General features: G+C 42.0%; 1 pseudogene; it reads left to right on the top strand.

The window, feature by feature from the left end:
* Positions 1-260: 260 nt before the first annotated feature.
* Positions 261-1,287, top strand: LOC127233899 (ribosomal RNA small subunit methyltransferase NEP1-like; annotated as a pseudogene).
* Positions 1,288-12,079: the final 10,792 nt, after the last annotated feature.

Here is a 12,079-nt window from a genome sequence, read left to right as displayed (position 1 = left end):
AGTCAACCAGGTAAAATTACATGCTTGTAGGTGAATATTCAGATTGGTTGCAGGAATGGAGATGACTGCTGTAGTCTGGGGACTAATGTATATTTGAGTAACAGTCAAAGAAATTTAAATAAAGCATAGAGTTATTGTTTTTCTAACAGAAGGTTGTATGAAAGGACTTAATTATCATTTTAGAGAGAGTGTTCAGTGGCTGAGGAGAAATAGTGACTCTAAATATTTTAATAAAAAGAAATAAAAGAGTTTTGGGCAAGATGGCTGTGCCCAGCGGAGGTTTCCAACCTCGGCCTGAACAGTGGGGTTTTTGTTTTGGTTTTTAAGTTTTTTCCTCCCCTTTTTAAATTTAAATTTGAAACAAGCTTGTTTTACCTATCAATCCCAGTTCCCGCACCCTCCTGTCCTCTCCTGTTCCCCCCACCAAACCCCATCCCATCCCCTTTCTGCTCCGCAGAGAGGGAGAGGCCTTCCATGGGGAGTCTTCAAAGTCTGTCATATCATTTGGAGCAGGGCCCAGGCCCTCCCCGTGTGTCTAGGCTGAGGGAGTATCCCTGTATGTGGGATGGGCTCCCAAAGTCCATTCATATACTAGGGATAAATTCTGATCCACCATCAGAGGCCCCATAGACTGTTGCAGTGCAGGAGCAGGACTGGGATAATGCACCACCTAAGAGGCCCCGGCTCTTAGGAAGTAAGTAGGAAGTAAGAGCTGAGGTCCATAGGCTCACTGTGGTGCTGGAAGGGGCCAGTGTGGAGGCAGTCAAGGTAGGGAAGATTTTTGAACTACTCAACTGTGACAAGCACAAGTCCATGTTGATGAAGAATGGACAGGATCCAGGGGAAGTCAGACCAGACATCACCTACCAGCGCTTACTGACGCTGATGGACAGCCCTGAACCGAGCTGGCTTGCTACAGGTGTATATCCATACACAGAAGAAGGTGCTGATTGAAGTGAACCCCCAGACTCGAATTCCTACAACTTTTGTGGCCTCATGGTTCAGCTTTTACACAGACTCAGGGTCTGAGCAGCTGATGGCCCTTGGAAGCTTCTGAAGGTGATTAAGAATCCAGAGTACGGCCCCTTCCCAGTAGGCTGTGTGAAAATTGGCACTTCCTTTGCCATGGCAGATGTCAGTGTCGTGCGAGACCTGGTGCCCAGCAGTGACCCAATTGTTTTCGTGGTTGGAACCTTTGCCCAGCGCAAGTACAGTCTGAGCTCAGTTCTTAGGTTATTCATGGAGCTGAAGCTCAGCGCAGGGTACCATGAGCAGTTAGCATATTAAACACCCCTGTTCTCACAAATCAGGAAGTACAGGGTATGAACAGAAATAAATAAATAAATAAATAAATAAATAAATAAATAAATAAATAAATAAATAAAAGAGTTTTGTTGTTGCTCATTTGTTTTTGGAGCCAGGGTCCGATTCTCTAGCCTTTTCTGGATTGAACTCTGAGCAATCCTCTTGCGTCAGCTTTCTGAGCATTTGAATCAAAGGCACGAGCCACTGCGCTTGGTTTAAAAGTTCCTTTCTGTATTTAAGACAATGTATGTATTGTCTTTCATTATGTAGCTCAGACTATCCTTGAGTTCGAGTCCTTCCAGTCTCTCCCAGCAGATACAGAAATTTCCATACTTAAGTAATGCATGAAAAGTATTTTAAGTATCTAATATGTTATGTAATATAACATAATACAGTATAGTATAATAGATAATATATTATAATATATAAATACATATTTAGCATGCCCGTGTGGAGAATTTAGAGGAGATGGGCATGTTCATGGTGGTATAGCTGTAGACTAAAGGAGAGTTTAGAATTGCAATGTTGCAGTAGATTGTAGGCAGTGTAAACTTAAAATCTGGATTTTAAAAAATGGTTGCATTTCAGTCTCTGTTTTGTTTTTTAAAAGTCAGACTTTAAAGATTTGTTTGTGTTTATGTGTATGAAGAGACTGGAAACGGGCATCAGATGCCCTGGAGTTATAGGAAGTTGTGAGAGCTCCAGCTTGAGTGCTGGGAACCAAATGCTGGTTCTCTTAAGAAGTAGTACATGCTGTTAAACTCTGAGCCACTTTTCCAGCCCCAGGGATGTATTTTTGTTTTCTTTAGAGTGTGGTACAGAGATCCTCCTGTCTCTGCGGTCCATGTTTCCCAGCATCAAGGTCTGTTAACTACAGTTGATGGCCTTACATTGAAACATTACTACCTCAACGGCAAAGTTGATTGTAGGGTTCATGCTCAGTGTTTTGTGTCCAATGGGTTTTGACAATGTACAATGACACTAATCTATCACACCATTAGACAGAATGGCTTTTTAAATTTATTTTTATTATTTTTTACAAGCACAATCAGAGTTCTTCTTCTTCCTTCTGTTCCTCCCAGTCCCTCTTCCCCCATCCACTCCTCTGTTTCTCTTCAGAAAAGGGCAGGCCTCCCATGGATATTAGCCAACTATGGCATGGCATATCAAGTTGCAGTAAGACTAGGCATCTACAGGCAGAGTTTTCTGCCCCACCTGCCAGCTCCCAAATAACCACATGGAGACTTCTTAATAATTATAAAAGCTCAGCCAATAGCTTAGGCTTATTTCTAACTAGCTCTTACAACTTACATTAATCCATGTTCTACCATGTGGTTTTTACCTCTATCCCATTCTGTGTGTCTGACTTGTTCTGTGTCTGGCTGACTCCTCTGCCTTCTCCTCCCCACCATCCTGTGTGCCTGGAAATCCTGCTTAGCTATTGATGTCCAGCTTTTTATTAAACCAATTAGAATGACACATCTTCACAGTGTTCAAAATGATTATTATACAACAGGCATCTCTTCTCCTATAGAAGCTGGACAATGCAACCCAGTGGGAGGAAGAGTCCCAAAAGCAGGTAACAGAGTCAGGGACAGCCCCTGCTCCTACTGTTGAGAGTCCTACAAGAAGACCAAGCTATACAACTTTAATGTAAGTGCAGGGGGCCTGTGTCAGTCCTGTGTCAGCTCTCTGGTAGGCCGTTCAGTTCCTGTGAGTCCCTATAAGCCCAGGTCAGTTGACTGTGTGTTTTTCCATGGTGTCCTTAGCACCCGCTGGCTCTCACAATCCTTCCTCCCCCTTTTCCACAGATCCCCAGGGGTCTGCCTAAGGTGTGTCTATGAGTCTCTGCATCTGTTTCCATCTGTGGCCAAGTGAAGCCTCTTCTGATGGCAGTTGGGCTAGGCAACAATCTATGAGTATAGCAGAATGTCATTAAGAACTATTTCATTAACAGAATTAGAAAAGATCATCCTGTGAGAGATAACTCACTTGTAAGTGGATATTTGCTGTAAAGGAAAGGATAACCAAGCTACAATCCACAGACCCAGAGAAGCTAAGTAACCAGGAGGGCTCAGTGGGGACATATAACCTCACTGTGAAGGGGAGATAGAACAGTCCTCACAGGTGGATGGGGGAGGGGTTTGAATGAGGGGTGAGCAGGGGAACAGGAGGGATCAGGTTGGGGGGTGGAGAGAGTACTTAGAGAGACAACTGGAATCGGGGAGCACTGGGCAGCAGGTGATACAACATTTGGACCAGGCATTTCCTATAACCAGATAAGATTTTCAGTGGAGGGAATGGGACCCCAATCCAGTTAAAAAACCTTTGACCTACAATTTGCCCTGATTACAAGATATGCTGGAGTAAAGGTGCACAGAAATTATGGGAATGACTGTTCTAACTTGAGACCCATGCCATGAGAGGGAACCCACCCATGGAACTGTCTGGAGGGCCAGGGATCAGAGGCTGGCCACCCAGAGACCTAGGATAGAGCCAAACATGACGGCAAACAAACAACAAACAGACCAGTTTAACTGCCCAAAGAACCCTCTGTGTCCTGCCTGCTCCCCTCTTATTCCCATAGCCCCGGTGCCCCCATCTCCTTCTGCCTTTTCTGGGATAGCATATAGACGGAACTGTTTAGTAGTTGTTCACTTCTTCAGAGTAACTTGATGGTTCATTTAGTTTTAGTGCTGAATATCATTCCGTGAATTTTATGTAGCAGTTTGCCCACTCATCTACTGAAGGTCATCTAATTGCTTCCAGTTCTGGGCAGGTGTGCATAAAACTACTGGACTTTATGTGGATTTGTTTTCAGCTTCTTTTGGGCCAATAGCAAGGAGCTCAATTGCTGGATTATCCCTTCCAAATAGCTGCACAATACTGTGTGCAAGGAATGAGCACACAACTACACACACACACAAGCAACAACTACACACACACACACACACACACACACACACACACACACACGATTGCACAGGTGACTAGAATTCTTTGAGTATATTCTCCAGAGGAGTATAGCTGGCTGGGTCATGTGATGGTTCTTTTTTTTTAGTTTTTGGGAACACCAAACTGATTTCATTGTGGCTGGACCAATTTGCATTTTAACAGAGTATAAGAGTTTTATTTTTTTGAGACAGGATTTCACTATGTAACCCTGGCTGGTCTGGAACTTGATCTGTAGACCAATCTGCCCTAAACTCTCAGAGATTTGCCTGCCTCTGGTTTCTGAGTGCTACTATACCAGGCTCTAATAGATATCCAATTAATTATCATTATCTACCTCTAGCTCTTGAAATTTTCAGCCCTCTCTACCACGACCCCTTGGGAGCAGAGGGTATGATACAGATACTCCACTTAGGGGTTAGCATTCTGCAGCCTCTCATTCACTTTGCCTTGACTAACTGGGGGGTCTCTGCTAATTCAAACAAGCTTCTATGATGAAGGTTGAGAGACATACTTGTATATGGCTATAATGATAAGTGATTAGGAATCAGTTTGATACTGTGCCTATTTAGCAAAATAATAGTAGTAGGTTCTCCTCCAGGACCTATGACCTGTCTAGCCACAGGTTCTTGGCCCTGATAACAGGGCCAGATACCGGTCTCAACTTGTGGAACAGGCTTTGAATCCAATCAAAAGGTGGTTGGTTACACCCATGACATCCACCCCAGTATTGCATCAGTGGGCAGGTCTTGCCAGGCCAGTCGTAGCTTGCAGGGTTCATAGCTGGGTAAGATGATAATTACTTTTCTTCTCTAGTGCATGCATAGCACCTTCCAGCACTATGAAACCAGCCATTAATGACAAGGCTTCCAAGTGAGGACCAGCTTGGTTCCTGTGTTCTATGACTCATGTGTGTGGTGTCATCAGCGAAGCACCCAGTTCTGGAGGGTAACCAAGAACAGGGGCAATAGCCTGAAATGTTTAGGGGGCAACAAGTCTAAAAGAGATGCCGCTTTCCTAGCAAGGGGATTTCTATTGGTTAGTCCGCAGTGTCTCGGGTGCTGTTGCTCTAATGTAGGCAATTGCATCTAAACTGTTAAAAATATTTATATGTATATATTTTAAGAAATTGTTACATGATAGGTTTCCATATAACTTAAAAAAATGTCCTCAATGTTAGCTGTCCCTTCTGGGAAACTTTTATTTTTATTTGTTTGGATATTAGAATGTATTTGGATTAAACCCACCTACATTCTCTTCTTTGAGTGCCTCCCAACCCCATCCTATTTCTCCCTAAGTTCATGCATGTCAGTTCTATCTATCTATCTATCTATCTATCTATCTATCTATCTATCTATCTATCCATCGATCTATCTGTAGCCAACTGAATCCAGTTAGTCCTGCCTATGTGCTCATGGACACGGGAGGGCTAGCCGTGGCCAGCCTGTATCAGAAATGACTCTCCCTCCCTGAGCAGCCATCAACTAGGTAGGGGTGGAGCTGCTTAGGTAGGGGTGGAGCCCTGGGATCCCTTCTCAGTCTACACTGGAATAAAACAAAAAATATTTAATTTTTTAAGTTTACGTATGCATGTATATGCCCATGTGAATTTATATGTACCTCATGTTTGCAGGTGTTGGCAGAGTCCAAAGGGTGGATGCCCTGAAACTGGGCTTACAGGTGGTCATGAGTAGTCTGATGTAGATGCTGGGAACTGAACCCAAGAGAAGTAAGAGCTCTTAATCACAGAATCACCAGTCTCTACCCACACACTATAATTTAGACTTTTTAAAAACAATTATATACAGGAGTGTTTTGCCTGTATGTATATCTGGACCACATGTGCTAGTGCCAGGGTGTCAGGCATGGCAGCCTTCACCCACTGAGCCATCTTGCTGTCCCCAGGAGAGTGCACCATGTTCTTTCACAAGCTTCCTTAATCCATTTAGCCACTCCCTTCTGGAGTTTGGGATGTTTGGACCCTTTCACTACACAGCTGTCTCCGTAGTCTGCCCAGTTTGTGGTCTCTTGTTCCCATTTGGATCCTGTGCGCTGACTTTAGGGTCCCAATAGTGAAGGTGAGGGATGATATTCATTCCAGATGTCTCACATTCTGGGTCTCCTCCTCCTGCTCTGGATCTGTGTCTGTGGCCTGTCCTCTGACAGTGGGCTCAGGCAGGCTGGGCTCATTTTCTGTGGAGGTCTTGTGGTCCCACAGTCTAATTGCTTGCACTCCTAGGTAATGGTAGAGAAGGGAATTGAGGGCTTGGAAATGTCTTTATTTCAAACTTCCTTACCCTGTTTCTACTGTGATTCTGCCATTTGCTATGACTGTTGAATTCAGACTTCAGCTTGGGTTTCTGGTAGAGACAAACTGTCTCTCCTTGGTTCTTTTTTAAATTGTAAGTGTGTGTGTGTGTGTGTGTGTGTGTGTGTGTGTGTGTGTGTGTGTGTGTGTGTGATTTCTGTGGGTGCCCTCATAGCTAAGCTGCTATGGCTTCTGAAAACAAGCAAGAAGAGCAAATGCTCTCAGCTGCTCAGCCACCTTCCCAGCTCCCTGTCCATAGCTCCTGATCAGCCAGGTGCCGAGTCCCTCAGGGTACTTCCCTGGCGTAATTCAGGTCCTATCTCTCCACCAGTGAGGTAGTCTTTGTCTTTTGATTTGGGAATTAAAGTTGAATAAGTTAATTCAGATTGGTATTGAAAGGTGCATATTTATTCCTGTCATTTCATTTCTCTGTTGTTATTTGATACTTTTGTAATCCTCATTCACTCAATTGCTGTTTCACTAAGTTTTTCTCCCTTGCAGCTTCAATATGTTTATCTTTCTCTTCTGTGTACAGGATGCCATGGAGGGATGGCTTAATGGTCATGAATTCTTTAGTTTGAGTATTTACCATGGCAAGTTTCTCTTTCTCCCTTAATTGCAATGGGCGTCTTTCCTGGAAATAGTAATGTGGGTCAAATATTTGTCTTTTCAGACTTGAAATACATAGTTGTAGCTGCCTCCCAGTGCCCTGCTGGGTGAAGCACCCTGAGGACTGGGGACACCAGGAAATAATCAATTTGAGGGCTGAAATCAATAAAGTAAAAACTAGGGAAACAGTACAAAGAATCAATGTAACAAAGAGTTGGTTCTTCAAGAAAATCAACAAGATAGACAAACCTTTATTCAAACTAACCAAAAGACAGAGAGAGAACATGCAAATTAACGAAATCAGAAATGAAAAGGGGGACATAACAACAGACACTGAGGAAATCCAGAGAATCATCAGGTCATACCTTGAAAATCTGTACTCCACAAAATGCAAAATTTAATAGGAATGGACATCCACATTTCTGGATAGATATCACTTACTAAAATTAAATCAAGAACAGATAAGCAATTTAAATAGACCTATAACCCCTAATGAAATAGAAGCACTCATCAAAAGCCTCCCAACCAAAAAAAAAAAAAAAAAAAAATCCCAGATGGCTTCAGTGCAGAATTCTACCAGAAATTCAAAGAACAGCTAATACTAATACTCCTCAAATTGTTCCACACAATAGAAGCATAAGGGTCATTGCCAAACTCTTTTGGTATCCAACCCACACAAACACAAAACTAAGAAAGAGAACTATAGACCTACATCCATCATGAAAATTGATGCAAAAATACTCAGTAAAATACTGGCAAATCGAATCCAACAGCATATCAGAGAAATCATCCACCATGACCAGAAAGGTTTCATCCCAGGGATGCAGGGATGGTTTAACATACAAAAATCTATCAATGTGATCCACCATTATAAATAAACTGAAAGAGAAAAACCAGATGATCATCTTACTAGATGCTGAAAAAGCCTTTGACAAAATTCAACGCCACTTCATGATAAGGCCTTGGAGAGATCAGGGATGACAGGAATATACCTAAACATAATAAAAGCAATATACAGTAAACCAATAGCCAACATTAAACTGAATGGAGAGAAGCTTAAGGTGATTCCTCTAAAATCAGGAACAAGAAAAGGCTGCCCTCTCTCTATATATCTCTTCAATATTGTACTTGAAGTACTAGCTTGAGCATTAAGACAACAAAAGGAGATCAAGGGGATATAAGTTGGAAAAGAAGTCAAACTTTCTCTATTTGAAGATGATATGACAGTTTACATAAGCGACCCAAAAAACTCTACCAGAGAACTCCTACAGCTGATAAACACCTTCAGCAAAGTGGTAGAATACAAGATTAACTAAAAAAAAATCAGTGGCCCTACTATATACAGATGAAAAAGGGGCTAAGAAAGAAATCAGAAAAACATCACTCTTTACAATAGCCACAAACAACGTAAAGTATCTTGGGATAATATTAACTAAACAATGAAAGACCTATATGTAATAAGAAATTTGAGTCCTTAAAGAAAGAAATTAAAGAAGATATCAGAAAATGGAAAGATCTCCCATGCTCTTGGATAGGTAGGATAAACATAATAAAAATGGCAATCTTGCCAAAAGTAATCTAAAGATTCAATGCAATCCTCATCAAAATTCCAGCACAATTCTTCACTGACCTTGAAAGGATAATACTCAACTTTATATGAAAAAAAAAAGACCCAGGATAGCCAAAATAACCATGTACAACAAAGGAACTTCCATAGGCATCACCATCCCTGACTTCAAGCTCTATTACAGAACTATAGTCCTGAAAACAGCTTGGTATTGGCACAAAAATAAACAAGTAGACCAATGGAATCAAATAGAAGATCCTGATATTATCCCACCTGGTTATCCATTGATAAAATTATACAATGGAAAAAAGAAAGCATCTTCAACAAATGGTGCTGGCACAACTGGATGATCGTGTGTAGAAGACTGCAGATAGACCCATGTCTATTTCCATGTGTAATACTTAAGCCCAAATGGATCAAAGGCTCTCAACATAAATCCAGCCACACTGAATGTCTTATTAGAGAAAGTAGGAGTTACCCTTGAAAAAATTGGTACAGGAAACCTCTTTGGGAACATAACTCCAGTACAACAGACACTGAGATCAACAATTAATAAATGGGACCTCCTGAAGTTGAAAAGCTTCTGTAAGGCAAAGGACACAGTCAATAAAACAAAATGGCAACCCAAAGAATGAAAAAAGATCTTCACCAACCCCACGTCTGACAGAGGGCTGGTCTCCAAAATATACAAAGAACTCAAGAAGCTAGTCGCCAAAATACCAAATATTCCAATATAAAAAGTAGGGTACAAACTAAATAGAAAATTTTTCAATAGCAGAATCCAAAATGGATGAAAGACACTTTGGAAAGTGTTCAACATCCTTAGCCATCAGGGAAAAGCAAGTCAATACAACTCTGAGATACCATCTTACTCATCTTACTTTAGAATGGCTAAAATAAAAAACACCAAAGACAGTTTATGCTGGAGAGGATGTGGAGAAAGGGGAACACTCCTCCACAGCTGCTGGGAGTGAAAACTTGTACAGCTACTTTGGAAATCAGTATGGTGGTTCCTCAGGAAAATGGGAATCAGCCTACCTCAAGATCCAGTAATACCACACTTTTTAAAAAATTTTTATTTTACCTATCGATCCCAGTTCCCTCTCCCTCCCTTCTTCCTTCCCTCCCTCCCTCTTTCCCTCTCTCCCATCCTCCCATACCCCCCGACCACCCTACCTTCCCATCTCCCCCCACTCCACATGTAGGATGATGCCTTCCAGGAGCGTCATCTAAATCTGTCAAGTCATTTGGAGTAGGGACTAGGCCTTCTCTCCTGCATCTAGGTTAAGGGAGTATCCCTCCATGGGGAATGTGCTCCCAAAGTCCTTTTGTGCACCAGGGATACATCCTGGTTCCACTGTCAGAGGTCCCTTAGACTGTCCAGGCCTTCTAGCTGAGACCCACGTTCAGGGGGTCTGAGTCAGTCCCATGCTGGATTCCCAGCTATCAGTCTGGGGGCCCATTAGCTCCTCTTTGTTCAGGTCAGCTGTCTCTATGTGTTTCTGTAGCCTGGTCTTATCCTCCCTCTCTGCATCTGGATTCCAGTTCAGCTGTGGGTGTCTACTTCTGTTTCCATGAGCTACTAGATGAGGGCTCTATGATGGTAGGTAAGTTAGTCATCAATCTCATTATCAGGGAAGGGCATTTAAGGTTGCCTTTCCACTGTTGCTCAGATTGTTAGTTGGGGTCAGTCTTGTAGGTCTCTGGACATTATCTAGATTCAGTTTTCTCTTCAAACCTATAATTTCTCCCTCTTTTATGGTCTCTCTCCATTTCTCTCTCTCTCCAACTCTCTCTTTCTTTCTCTCTCTCTTCTCTTGTCTACTCCTCCCCTGACTCAATCTTCCTAGTCCCACATGCTTTGCTCTTCTCCCCTTCTCTTTCTCCTCCACTCACTACCCCCACACTCCCAATATGCACAGGAGATCTTGTCCCTTCCTCCTTCTGTAAGGAACTTTATATGAGTCTCTTAGAATCCTCCTTGTATTCTAGTTCCTGGCGGTGTGAATTATAGGCTGGTGATCCTTTGCTCTGTGTCTAAAATCTATATATTTGAGCAAGTACATACCATGTTCCTCATTTTGTGACTGTGTTACCTCACTCAGGATGGTTTCTTCAAGTTCCATCCATTTGCCTGTGAATTTCAAGATTCCATTGTTTTTTTTTTGTTCCCCACCCCCCACAGAGTAGTATTCGATTGTGTAAATGTGCCATATCTTCTTTATCTAATTCTTCAGTTGAGAAGCATCTAGGTTGCTTCCAGGTTCTTGCTATTACAAATAGTGCTGCTAAGAACATAGTTAAACACATGTCTTTGTTTGCATGGATGTGGATCATTTGAGTATATGCCTAAGAGGGGGATTGCTGGGTCCTGTGGTAGACTGATTCCTATTTTCCTGAAGAACCACCATACTGATCTCCAAAATGGCTGTACAAGTTTGCACAGCCCTTTCTCCACATCCTCTCCAGCATAAGTTGTCATTGGTGTTTCTAATTGTAGCCATTTTGGCAGGGGTAAGATGGTATCTCAGAGTTGTTTTGATTCGCATTTCCCTGATAGCTAAGGATGTTGGGCACTTTCTTAAGTGTCTTTCAGTCTTTGATTTCCTCTATTGAGAGTTCTCTATTCAGTTCTGTACCCCAGTTTTAAATAGGGTTATTTGGTGTTTTGTTGACTAGTTTCTTGAGTTCTTTGTATGTTTTGGAGATCAGCCCTCTGTAGGATTGGTGAAGATCTTTTCCCAGTCTATGGGCTGCCCATTGGTCTTGTCAACTATGTCCTTTGCCTTACAGAAGCTTCTCACTTTGAGGAAGTCCCATTCATTAATTGTGCATCTCAATGTCTGTGCTACTAGAGTTATGTTCAGGAAGTGGTCTCCTGCACCAATTTGTTCAAAGTTACCTCCTACTTTCTCTTCTAAGAGGTTCAGTGTGGCTGGATTTATGTTGAGGACTTTGGTACATTTGGACTTGAGTTTTGTGCATAGCAATAGACATGGGTCTTCTACATACCATCATTCAGTTGTGCCAGCACCATTTGTTGAAGATGCTTTCTTTTTTCTAGTGTATAATTTTTGCTGTTTAGTCAAAAATCAGATGTTCATAGGTGTGTGGGTTAATGTTAGGATTTTCAATTCTATTTCATTGGTCTACCTGTCTATTTTTGTGCCAATACTAAGCTGTTTTCAGGACTATAGCTCTGTTGTAGAGCTTAAAGTCAAGTGTGGTGATGCCTCCTGAAGTTCCTTTATTGTACAGGGTTATTTTGGCTATCCATATAAAGTTGAGTATTATCCTTTCAAGGTCAGTGAAGAATTGTGCTGGGATTTTAATGGGGA

The sequence above is a fragment of the Phodopus roborovskii genome, unplaced genomic scaffold (genome assembly GCF_943737965.1).
Source record: "Phodopus roborovskii unplaced genomic scaffold, PHOROB, whole genome shotgun sequence".
In the NCBI taxonomy this organism is placed as follows: domain Eukaryota; kingdom Metazoa; phylum Chordata; class Mammalia; order Rodentia; family Cricetidae; genus Phodopus; species Phodopus roborovskii.
Note: the sequence above shows the minus strand (reverse complement) of the source record. Positions and strands in the feature narration are given on the sequence as shown.